This window comes from Gracilinanus agilis, chromosome 2, assembly GCF_016433145.1.
Source record: "Gracilinanus agilis isolate LMUSP501 chromosome 2, AgileGrace, whole genome shotgun sequence".
In the NCBI taxonomy this organism is placed as follows: Eukaryota; Metazoa; Chordata; class Mammalia; order Didelphimorphia; family Didelphidae; genus Gracilinanus; species Gracilinanus agilis.
In genome coordinates this window covers 202,547,815-202,560,747 of record NC_058131.1, presented here as the reverse complement: position 1 = coordinate 202,560,747, position 12,933 = coordinate 202,547,815, and the positions used below count along the sequence as shown (strand labels likewise).

Below are 12,933 nucleotides of genomic sequence, written 5' to 3'. Positions count from 1 at the left end.
ATACACTACAAGAAATAATACCATCTTTAAAAAGGTATTATTAAAAAATAAAGGTGACCCAACATGGAATTTCATCCAGTATTATTACATACTTTGTCAATACAAAATAAAATCACATTTTTCTTTTTACCCAATCATCATATCAGAATCGAATCTGTACCTATGTGAAAAGGACAGTGTGGGGATAGCTAAGTAGTTCAGGGGAAAGAGAGCCAGGCAGGGAGAGAAGAGGTCCTGGGTTCAAATATTACCTCACACTTCCTAGCTATCTGACCCTGGACAAGTCACTTAACCACCCCAATTGTCTAACCCTTACTGCTCTTCTACTTTGGAACCTATATTTAGTATTGATTCTAAGACAGAAGGTAAGAGTATTTTTTGAAAGAAAGAGGAGAGAGAGACAGAGAGACAGAGACAGAGACAGAGACAGAGACAGAGACAGAGACAGAGACAGAAACAGAGAAAGGAAGGAAGGAAAATGATGTGACCCAAGTGGGTTCAGCTGTATGAAATAGTTGATTACTATTCTGGAGATGGCCACGTGCCACAATGGATAGAGAGTGCTGGGGCTAGAGTCAAGAAGACTCATCTTTCTGAGTTCAAATCTGACACAGACAATTATTGGATGTATGACCCTGGGCAAGTCATGTAACTATTTGCCTCCATTTCCTCATCTGTAAAATTAGATGGAGAAGGAAGTGGCAAACCAATATCTTTGCCAAGAAAACCTCAAATGGGCTCATAATGAGTAGAACATGTCTAAACAACATCAACACTGGCTCTAGAATCAAAGAAGCTGGATTTAAATCTGACCTCCTAAATTGTGAGGCTCAAATGAGATAATACTTACAAAGCACTTAGCAAAGAGCCTGGCACAAAGTAACTATTTAATAAATGCTGGTGCCCTTTCTTTTGTTACCCTCTGCCACTTATTATTGATTTGACCTTGGATAAGATCCTTCCTTGGCCTCAGTTTCTTCATTTGTAAAAATGAGGAAGTTGGATTAAAAGTCTTTTAGGGTGTCTCTTCAACTTCTAGCTCTTTGAGCTCGGGGCTCTTACATCTCTTTGTCCCTTCGTGCTGGCTTCCTAATTGGCCACTCTATATAGTACAATATACAAAATGCTTCCCTCACTTTCAGGTGACCTGGAAGCCAACCTTTCCATTTACATTCTAATGTCTCCACTTTTCTCTGGAATCTCATTCTCTTTCCTCATTCTCAATCTCTTTTCTACTGTTTCCTTAACAGTCAGATAACTAGCACTGAGTATGTGCCAGGCTTAGTGCCAAGCACTAGAATAGGTTTGTTCCCCTCTGCCTATGCATAGAATCAGGTCTTCACCTGTCTTTCTTCTGGTTCAAACTCAGCTACTCTCTATTCCAAAAATCCTTGGAGCCAGCTACCAAGCTACAAATGATCTCTCCCTTCTACATTCTTCAGGCTCTTTATTTGCATTTACATCTTTTTCTTTTGTCTCATGGCACCTCTCCTTTGTAACCTGCCTTAAGGGTCCTTGGAAAGTAGTTGGTCTCATTCTGGAGGACAATTTGGAACTATGCCCAAAGGTCTATGTAACTGTGCATACCCATTAATCTGGTAAGACCACTAGTGAGTCTGTATCCCAAAGTGATAAAAAAAAAAAAGAGGAAAGGACCTACTTGTACAAAAATATTAATGGCAGCTCTTTTTGTGGTGGCAAAGAATTGGAAACTGAGGGGATGTTCATCAATTGGGGAATGGCTGAACAAGTTGTGGTGCATGATTGTGATAGAATACTATTGTGCTATAAGAAATGATTAGCAAAATGATTTCAGAAAAAGCTGAAAAGATCTGCGGAAACTGATGCAGAGTGAAATAAGCAGAACCAAGAAAACATGGTACACAGTAATACCAATATTATATGATGATCAGTTATGAAAACTTGGCTACTCTCCTCAAGGCAATGATCTGAGACAATCTTAAAAGAATAAGGATGGAGGGGGCAGCTGGGTAGCTCAGTGGAGTGAGAGTCAGGCCTAGAGACAGGAGGTCCTAGGTTCAAACCCGGCCTCAGCCACTTCCAGCTGTGTGACCCTGGGCAAGTCACTTGACCCCTATTGCCCACCCTTACCACTCTTCCACCTATGAGAAAATACACCGAAGTACAAGAGTTTAAAAAAAGAAGAAGAAGAAGAAGAAGGATGGAGAATGCTATCCACCTCTAGAAAAAGAACTATTAGAGTTAGATGGATGCAAATCAAAGCAAACTCTTTCACATCAGTGTAGTTATGGTTTTATTTTGGTGTTGTATGAGTGTGCTCTTACAACAATGACCAATATGGAAGTGTTTTGCATGATAATAAAAATTAAATTAAATAGATAAATTATTAATGTTAAAAAATAGAAAAGAAAAAGAAAGTAGTTGTTCCAACCCTCAAATTTTACAAATGAGAAAATTGAAGTTGAGAAATGAAGTGCCCAAGGTCATTTCATGGAGTCGGGCATTAGAGAGGCAATGGAGTATAGTGGAAAGAATACAGGATGAGGCATCAGGGATCCTGGGTTCCAGTCTAATAATCTCACTAAACTACGGCGTATTCTCATTCAATCATTAAAATTTTTACACCTTTGTGGATCTGTCACAGAACACTAGAGCTGGAAGTGGCCTTAAATTCCCTCCATCCCAACCACGTAACTCCACTGGATGTCTAGCCCCAGTGGGAAGATGGGGACTTGCTCCTCATGAAGTTATTGTGGAAAGCTTAGCTTTCTCCTGGATGTTCCTAAGAGCCTAAGGTTCAGGGATATCCCCCAAAGGTCTAAACAGTCCTATCCATGCCCCTGTCATCCTATATAAAATGGCTTTACTGTCATCTTACTGCTCAGGGTAAACTCTCAGAAGCCTTTAGCTATGTCAGGGGGGAGTGACCCTCCAGTTACTAACATCCTGAGTCTCCACATCCTTAACACTTGCAAATGTGTCATTGGCACACAAATATTTACAGTCAAACAGTGAAGCCTGGTCATTGACTTCTGCAAAGCTAACAAGCCCACCTCTGGTGTATTCTAAATATCCTAATAATGAAGCATCAGTTAGTGTTTGCCAAACAGTTGTTTTGCGTCATCATCTATCACCAAAATTTTGTTGGTTTCAGGCAGATTGAGAACAGCTGGTGATTTACCTCAAATTACCCCAACCTCGGGTGACACAGAGGACATTTATCCAAGGCCTTAAAGTTTCCATTATCTCATTTGGCTCATACTACTAGATTATTATCTCAATTGACTTTCACAATAGATTATCCCCATTTCATAGATGAGGAAATTAAAGTTCAAGCAAATTGACTTGCCCAAGATCTCACAGTTAGTAACTCAAAATCAAGGATTTTTAATTCAAATTCTCTAATTCTATATCCAGTGTCCTTTCTGTACATCAGAGAGTTTCAGGTAGGGCCAGGAGGAAATATTAATTTAGTTCCCTTCTACCTTTTGCTTAGTGAAGGTAGAGTGGCAGTTAGTGGATAGAGTTCAGGAATTGGAGTTAAGAAGATTTCACTCTTTAAAGTCTTTACTGTGTGACCATGAGCAAGTAAGTCACTGAATCTCTCTCAGTCTCCGTTTCCTCATTTGCAAAATGGTGAAAATAATAATGTTATAAGCACCAACCTCAAAGGGTTGTTGTGAGATCCTAACAATAATAATAATAGCTAGTATTTATGTAGTACCTACAATGTGGCAGCCACTGTGCTAAGTGCTTTATAAATATTATGTAATTTTAATCTCACAGCAACCCTGGGAGTTAGATGCCATTATTATTCCCATTTTATAAATTAAGAGACTGAGGCAAACAGAGGTTGAGTGATTTGCCCAGGATTACACCAAGCTAGGAATTCCTGTCCAAGTCCAGATTTGAATGCATATATTCCTAATTACCGGCCCAGTAGTCTATCCATTGAAACATCTAACTACCTCTGAATAAGATAATAAAATATTATATATAAAATACACTATTAGTGAATTTTATTATTACTATTACTTATAGGATCCCCAGCGGGTATCTCACCCAATGACATGTTCCCTTCTCCACCCCATTCCCCTACCCTGCCATAAAGTATAAGCTCTATGAGAGCATGGGCTGTTTTACTTCTATCTTTATATCCCCCAGTGCTTAGATCATAGTCTTGGATGAAATATTTAATAAATATTTGTTCTTGATTGATTGACTGACCAGGAGAAATAGACAAGGAAGCTGGTTTCTTGCAACTTAATGAGGTTTTCCTATTGTTTGTCCCAACCAATCCTATTCCATCTCTACCCTTCTCTGTGCTTCCTTCCATAACCCACAGACTTATGATCCTTCCACCAGTTTGGATTGCAATCAATCCATGCCACATACAATTCTTAGTCTCGATCTTTCCATAAATCCTCCATAGAGAATCAGTGGAAAGTGGTGGAAACTTTTCTCTGGCTCCTTTGATATTTCATAAATACCAGAGTAGCTTCTCAGTTTGTCCACCTATTCTCCTTACCATTTTTCTCACTTCCTTGTCAAGTCACACATATCTCCTCAATGCCATCTCTGAGATCACTTTATTCCAAACCATCATTTAAAAAAGGTTGCAGCCTTCTTCCCCACCACCACCTTCTTCCCCAATGCCCTCCACCTTACCTGTATCTATGATTCTTCTGACATCCTAGTACTCCCTGTTTCATAGCCACAAAGTACCTCCAGGAAAATGTCATTGTTAAAGAACTAGACTTTTGTGGTAGTGAGCAGCTTGGAATCATTGAAAGTGCTATTGATTCCCCAGTGGGAAACATAACTTCCATCAACAGTATATCACAGGCAAAAAATTGAAAAATGAGGCGGTGTCCCCCTCAATTGTGGAACGGCTGAACAAATTGTGGTATGTGATGGTGGCAGAATACTATTGTGCTATAAGGAACGATGAACTGCTTCATTTCTATAAGAACTGGAAAGACTCTCATGAACTGATGCAGAGTGAAATAAGAACCAGGAGAACATTATACACAGTAACTGCAATCTTGTGGGATAATCAAATGTAAATGATTTTGCTACTAAAAGCAATATAACAATTCAGAACAATTCTGATGTACTTATGAAAAAGTATGCTATCCATATCTAGAACTGTGGGAGTAGAAATGCAGGAGAAAACATGTGATTTATCACTTGTTTATATGGGTATATGATTTGGGGTTTTGGTTTTAAAAGGAGTAATATAGAAATAGAATTTGAGTGACAATATATATATATTATATATATTATATATATATAATATATATATATCCCAGTGAAATTGCCTTTCAACCCTGGGAGGAGGCGGGCAAAAGGGGAAGGAGACAACAAGAATCATGTAACCATGGGGAAAAAAATTTTAATTAAAAAAAAAAACATATCACAGACCACATTTAATGATGCAGGATTTCTCCTTGACATGCAACTTCTCCTAAAGGGGTCAAACTGTTCTTTTCTTGAGCTCTATGTCTTATATCATGCAGAATACCAGCTCTTCCTTCTTGCTTTTTAGCTATACAGGGCCATAGGATTTTTGAGCAGAATTTAGACCTTACAGATCTGCCATCAGACAAAAAGGTTACAGTATAAGTGAACCTTTGTAAAAAGCCCAAGTAGTATTAGAGGAAGACTTGCCTGCTCTAGACCAAGATAGAGCTAGATTAGCAACTCTTTCGAAAATGTCAATAATTTCATACTCCCAGATTTGGCATCAAAAGAGCAGTATGGCTTATGAGAACTTTCATGTGACAAATCTTTAAAACTAATCTTCACACAAATGTACCAGGCTGATTTTCAGACTCCACATTCCTTTTGAGTATTCAGAGCTATCTGATAAAACTGTAAAGTAGTAAATGCCTTTTCCCAGAACATATGTTTGTAAAAGTGGATTTCCTGCCCTCTTGGCATTGAAATCTAAATTCCAAAACAAGACGGATATAGAACCAGATCAAAAGTTGAACCTTTGATTGCTTACACCAAAAATCCAATCTGTGAAAGCTACAAATCTACACTACCTCATCAGGTGACTCATGATAATAACTTAAATTTATAAAGAACTTTAAGATTTACTATGAGACAAGGACACCTAGGAGTCTAAAAATCCAGGTTTGATGTTGCAATCAGACCAGGAGCAAAACCTGAGGACAAAGGGTCTAGGATGCCTGCTTTTTGGAGTTTGGGACTTGAACTTGATGGGAGTAGATAAGATCTGAACTAAACTGTGAGCCTAATCTCACAGTTTCTCAGAAACCAAGATGGTATTCAAAGGAGAATTATGTCAAATGTTTAGACATTTGATCTTTTTATGTCTCTGAAATAAATATCTTTTTTGTAAAAGCTAATCTGATATTAAGTGCTTAAATGGGACTGGAGTGGTAGGGTCTCTAAAATGGGGAAAACAATGAGTTGGGGATCAAGCCAGTGGCAGAGAAAAGAGATTCCCAAACTCTCTCAGGGTCTCTAACAACTGTAGTGAAAGCAGTGATGGAAGAGGTGTAAAATGTAACAGGCTGGACCTCAGTAAAGAGCAGGGCCAACCAGTCATGTTGGATGAGGATTCTAAAAGGTACAAAAAAGGAGTCTGTGCATTCCAGGTGAGAGGGACAGATTTTCCAACTGGAAGCAGGAGATAACATAATGACCAGTGCAGGGTAATTATTAAGAGTATCTTTGAATGTATTATGAAATGAGCTCATCATGAGTAATAATGTAAAATAAGTCTGAAAAAAATAGTTGGAGCCAGATTACCAAAATGAAGAATTTCTATTTTATCCTAAGACAATATGAAATCACAACAGGGTTCTGAATAAGGGAGTAACATGGATTCAACCACTACCTTAGGATGAGACAATCCCTACTGTCAAGATGCTTACATTTTACTGGTTGGGGTGAGAGATACAATGCACATACAGAAAATGATGATGAGATCAAATTATAAGGACAAAGGAAAAATCTAGACAAAGTTTTCTAGGAAAATGAGAAAAATAAAAAACATGGAAAACGTGTTGGGAAAGAGGGAGAAGGCAGGGCCAAATACACGGAAGAAGTGACACCAAAGATGAGTCAAAGGAAGAGACAAGTTTTGAAAGGCAGAGATTAAATAAAGTAAGAATTTCCAGTCCTAGGGAAGAGGAAGATATTGTACTGAGTCTGGGAAGCAATGAGTTCCATTCAGTATGGTAGAAAGTAAGTAGAGTGAAAGAGAGTAATATAAAAATATGCCAGCAGATTTTAAGCATTTGTTAGAGGACCCTTACATGCTATTTAAGTTTATATTTTTATCAAAAAGAAAAAGACAGTATCTTTTGAAAACCTTTTGGTTGGAGGGCAGTGTGTCTTGGGAATGTCAACTCTGTGTTTTGGGAAGATTATTTGGGAAGTTGTGTGGTGGATGGCTTGGAGAGGAGACCACCTAGAAGCATGGAAACCAATTAAGGGGCTCTAGCAATGGTCGAGACATGAAGAAATGAACAAGGGGAGTAGTCTTGTAAGTGAGGAGGAAACAAGTGAGAGACGTTCTGGACATAGAATTGACAGGACTGGGCAACTTATTGGATGTGAGAAGTAAGGGAGAGGGAAAAATCATAAACGACCCTGAAGTTTCAAGCCTAGAACTGGAAGTGACAAATCAGCAGAAAAAAAGGAAGTTGGGAGGATAAAATCTATAAGAAATCTAGAGGATGATGAGTTCACTGTTGGGCACACAGCGTCTGAGATCCTGGCAGAATACCCAGGTAGAGAAGTCTACCAAGAGCTTAAAGATGAAAGCTTAAAGCCTGCAAGGGCAAAATTTGAGCTGGATAAATGGATTGGGGAGTTGTTCCTATAAAGGTGATAGCTAAACCCGTGGAAGTAGATGAAATCACTAAAGAAGGCAGTATTGAGAGGAAAAGAGGGCCCAGGAGAGACATTTATTCAATTAGATTGCAAGCTCCATAAAAACACAGACTGCATCTTATTCTTCCTATGTGTTTATGTGACCATGAAAAAATCACTTGACTTCTCTCTGCATTAGTTTTCCAATCTGTAAAATAGGAATAATAGTACCTAGCTCCCAGAGTTGTTGCAAAGATCAAATGAAATAGCATATATAAAACAATTTGCAGATCTTAAAGTACTATATAAATGCTGTTGTTCGGTTGTACCCAGCTCTTCATGACCTATGGACCATGGCTATCTGCGAGGTTTTCTTGGCAAGGATACTGGAGTGGTTTGCCAATTTCTTCTCCAGTGAATCTAATAGATCCTTTTCTATCAGACAGAAGTTAAGTGACTTGCCATGGGTCATACAGCTAGGATACATCTGAGGTCAGACTTGAACTCAGGTCTTCTTGACTCCTGGTCCTGTACTCTAACCACCGAGCCACCTAGCTGCCTGTTATATAAATGACTGTTATTGTTGTTGCTGTTGCTCTCATTAACTGTTTCCTCATCTTAAAAAATGAAGATAATACTTTCTCCACTTACCTTACAAGTTTGTTGAGAGGAAATCACTTTTTAAACCTCATAGCACTCTATAAATAATTCCTAGCATCTTGGAATCTTGGACTCGCAGAGATGCAAGGAACCTTGGAAATCATCTCATTGCCTGATCAAGAATCTCCTAGATCAGTGATGGGCCAGACGCGGCCCCCTGAAATGTTCTATCTGACCACAGAGACATTATTCCTGATCTGACGAATACAATGAGTAGGATACAATACAATGAAACTTCAAAAGAGTTGCCTTAGACACAGACTGACAGATGAGCATTTCCTTTCCTTTGGCCCCCTCTTTTAAAAGTTTGCCCATCACTGTCCTAGATCAAAACCCGTCAGCCAAGCCTCCGCTTGAAAATAGAGCTTTGCCCCATCATAAAATGATGGACAACCCTTTACCCCCTGAGGCAGCCCATTCCACTTTTTCAGAAAGCCCTCATCATTGAGAAATGTTTCCTTACATCAAACTTAAATCTGCTCCTTTGCAGCTTCCACCCAACATTTGTAGTTCTGCTCGCTGGAGCCAAAGAGAACAAATGTAATCCTTCTTCTGTTTAAAAGCCCTGCTAATGTTAAACATTCAATAAATGTTGGTCAAAGGGAGGAATGGCTAGATGAATGGATGCGTGTATGGATCAATGAATGAATGCCAAAAAGCTGTATTTATCCTATTTTAAGAGTCCAATAAGCTTACAAGTGTGTCTTTGGGAATGTGAAAAACAAGAAAAATGTTCCAAATAAAAACTTCTTATATTTAATTTAGGATAGAAAACTTTAAACACATCAAGAGTCAACTGGTAGACTATAGGCCCTCTCCTATCCTTAAAGTATGTGGTGAAATGGAGAGATAGGATTGGGGAAGGGCATTTCAATTGGTCAGCAAGCCTTCATTAAGCATCTATTATGTTCCAGGCATGGTGTTAGGTACTAGGGGTAGAAAGAAAAAAAAAAAAAAGACTAGGTTCTCTGCCTTCAAAGAGCTCATATTCTACCAGGAGAGACAAAATAAATATAAACAAAATACAAAATAAACATGTTATTTGGGGATGTAATTATATAAATATTATAAAAAGATTGTGACGAATCTTGAAAACAAAGTGAAAGAACTTTCCTCACTCCAACTTTGAAGGCAGAAATTTGAACCGTAACTTCTCTGAGGATTAGAAACCACTTAATAAAAGTTAGAGGCATAAAGTCTAAGAATTCTAGAATTAAAAGGGTTCTCATGCCTGTCACTTGGTATATCTTTGATTTTCTAACTCCATGTGCTGCTGCCAAAGGAAAAATGATGACAGGGGTATAAGCCAACTGAACTATCATATCTATCTCCCCATACTTTTCTGAAGCTATTTTATTGATAAAAGTAGAGTTTGGGTAATAAGAGTAGAAGTAGAGTTTGGGTAATGGGTAGCAGGATTTAGACAAAATCATAATAGTAAAATGTGCACAGAGTGAACAGACAGACAGATTCAGTTTGTAGTAAGAAAGAGCAGGACAGGAAGAGTAGCTTACCAGTATGGAGGAAGTAATCCATCTGGTCGCTCCCTATTTTAAACAATTCCTGCTAATTAGTTGCTATTAGATATTTCTGCTAGCTTTGAAGGAGATGACCAGTTGTCAAGCAAGCCACGGAGGGGAAGATTCTTGCTTCAGATTAGATGGTTCCCAACGTCCCTTGCATCTCTGATGATGCCAACATCTACATAATGCTAGACACCTGTGGGAGTTATTTATTGATGCCTCCTTTGTTTTAACCATCTTTAAATTTCAACTCTCTGGAGCAAATTTCCAATTACTCTACCCTAGATATGGCTCTCAATTTTTTTAAACTCTTAACTTCCATCTTAGAATCAAAGCAGTGGTTCCAAGGCAGAAAAGTGGTAAAAGCTAGGCAATGGGGGTTAAGTGATTTTGCCCAGAGTCACACAGCTGGCTCTCAACTTAAAAGAATTAAAGATCATGGACACTAACATTCTCATTTTAAGGTAATTAATTATGGTGGTAGATTTCTGCCACCCACTTCTGACAGAAAGGACCAAGAACTCCAAGAACAACTCATCTACTGCTCACATAGACTGAAGGTATGATAACAGAGGCACTTCCTCTACTCATGTCCATAGAACATGATGAGGCTAGAAAGGGCAGAGATGCTGGAATTATCGGGAGCTGAACACTGGCTATGTTGTTTACTTACCTATGTTACCTGTAGGTGCATCTTTTGATCTCTCTGAAAAAAGATCTCTTCATGTATAAAATGGTAAAGTAAGAGAGGAACCAGATTACATCAAAGGTCCCTTTCAATTCTAAATTCAGTTCCAGTTTCTGTTACTTTTCAGTCAAGTCTTTGGAACTACTAATAATATTAATAATGGAACTAATAATAATTATAAATAATTATAGACCCTACTGAGAAGAGAATACTGATATTTCCCCAAATTAGAGATGAGGAGAGGATAAATCTGTTATAAGAGAAGCATGACAATAATAACTCATATCTCTCTTGTGCTCTAAGAATTACAACAAGCCTGTGGGGAAGGTAGTAAGATCGGTATTATTCCCATTTTTCTGATGGTGAAACCAAGTGTAGAGACAGAGAGGAGAAGAGATTTGTCCAAGGTCATGAAGCCTGCAAGAGCCAGGACCAGGATTCTGATTCTCACCCTACCACCACTACCAAGTCCAGGGCTCTTTTCTCCACTATCATTGTTTCTGGGGAAATGGAAGAAAAGAGAGAAAGGAAGAGTAAGAAATAAGGAGAATTAAAAGAAAGAGAGAAAAGTGACCACACAAGGTTGTGTTTGCTAAACTGTCAAAACAAATTTTGTATACCCCAGAGTGTAGATGAACTCAAAATTATCTGAACTTTGAGATGATTATCTGAAGTCAAACCCAAACTCTGAACCCCTGGAGTAGAGCCAATGTGAAGTAAAAATTGATTTCTATGCAGATAACTTGGAGGTAAAGTGCACTCTCTACTTGTTTTCCCACTTCTCTGAGGGTTTTTTTAAAGGTTCCTGGGGAAACTGAGAGTGGAGGCATGGGGTGCTGGTCAGTTAAATAAAAGAATAGAAATTAAGGAATTTCCCCAAAGAAAAAAATTTCCCTTGTTCTTGTCACACCCACACAATATCTTGAACATAGCGGAGTCTCAACAAATATTTGTTGGATTTGAATTTGCCCTGTGTTAAAAACAACAGGCTTTCCTAGAGCAAAGCCTCTACTATATTTGGCGGAACCCTTCTGTAGCTTTTATGGGGGGCATGGAAAAGCCTGATACAGGCTGAGAAGGAATAGATGAGTTATAGATTGTTCTTTGGAAGGTATTATCCACATTAATGAAATCATAGATCCATTGAAGTGTTACAGATAGAATCATTATTTTTAAATAGATATCTCAGTTTTAGTATAACATATTCTTAAAAATAAAAAGAGATGTGACCTCAGGCAAAGCATTTCCCTCCCTAGACCTCAGTTTTCTCCTCTGTAAAATGAAATAGATGAACCAGATCAGAGTTTCTTTTTTTTTCTAAAACCATTACCTTCCACCTTGGAATCAATATCGCGTATTGATTCCAAGGCAGAAGAGTGCTAAGGGTTAGGCAGTGGGGATTAAGTGACTTGCCCAGGGTCCCACAGCTAGATTAGGATTCCTTAACCAGGAGTCCAAGTCCACCAGGGGATCCATGGATAAATTTCAAGGTGTCATTGAACTTGAATGACAAAATACATTATCTTTATTTTTGCTAACTTCTTACTGAAATTTATCATTGCCTTATGAATTGTGAATTTTTAATATATATATACATATATATATTAAAAATTCACAATATATATATATATTCTTCTGAGAAGGGAAACATAAGCTTTAGCAAATTGCCAAACTAACACAAAGCAGGTTAAGAACCCCAGATCTAGATTATCTCTAAAGTCCTTTCCAGCTCTAAATCCTATGATCTCATGAAAGTCATTTATTTTTAAAACACACAGTATATTCATTCCATTAAATACACACTTGTTAAATGTCTATGTGTGCCAAGCACTCGAAGAAATATAAAAGTATAGTAAAAATAAGGTGTCAGTCTGGTAGCTGGTAGGGAAGACAAACACGCACACAACTATAATGCAAAATAGAAAATAATGTTGTTGGTTCAGACTCCTCATGACAGGGTTTATTTTTTGACAAAGATCCTAGAGGGGTTTGCCATTTCCTTCTCCAACTCATTCAAGGAATTAAATCATTACGGAAGCTAAGACAAACATGGTTATGTGACTTGCTCAGGAACACACAGCTAAAAAGTGTGTAAAGCCAGATTTGAACACTGGAAGATGAGCCTTCCTGACTCCAGGACCTGTACTCGATCACTGTTCAGAAATATCAAGTGCATAACCAATATACAAATAAGGCACTAAGAGAGTTCAGAGGAAAGAAAGACCATTT

The 12,933-nt window shown here is 38.2% G+C and overlaps 1 protein-coding gene across 1 annotated transcript in view; it reads right to left on the bottom strand.

Annotated features, from left to right (window-relative positions):
• The window catches only part of ALLC (allantoicase), a 98,932-nt gene that overhangs the window by 55,906 nt on the left and 30,093 nt on the right, over positions 1–12,933 (bottom strand).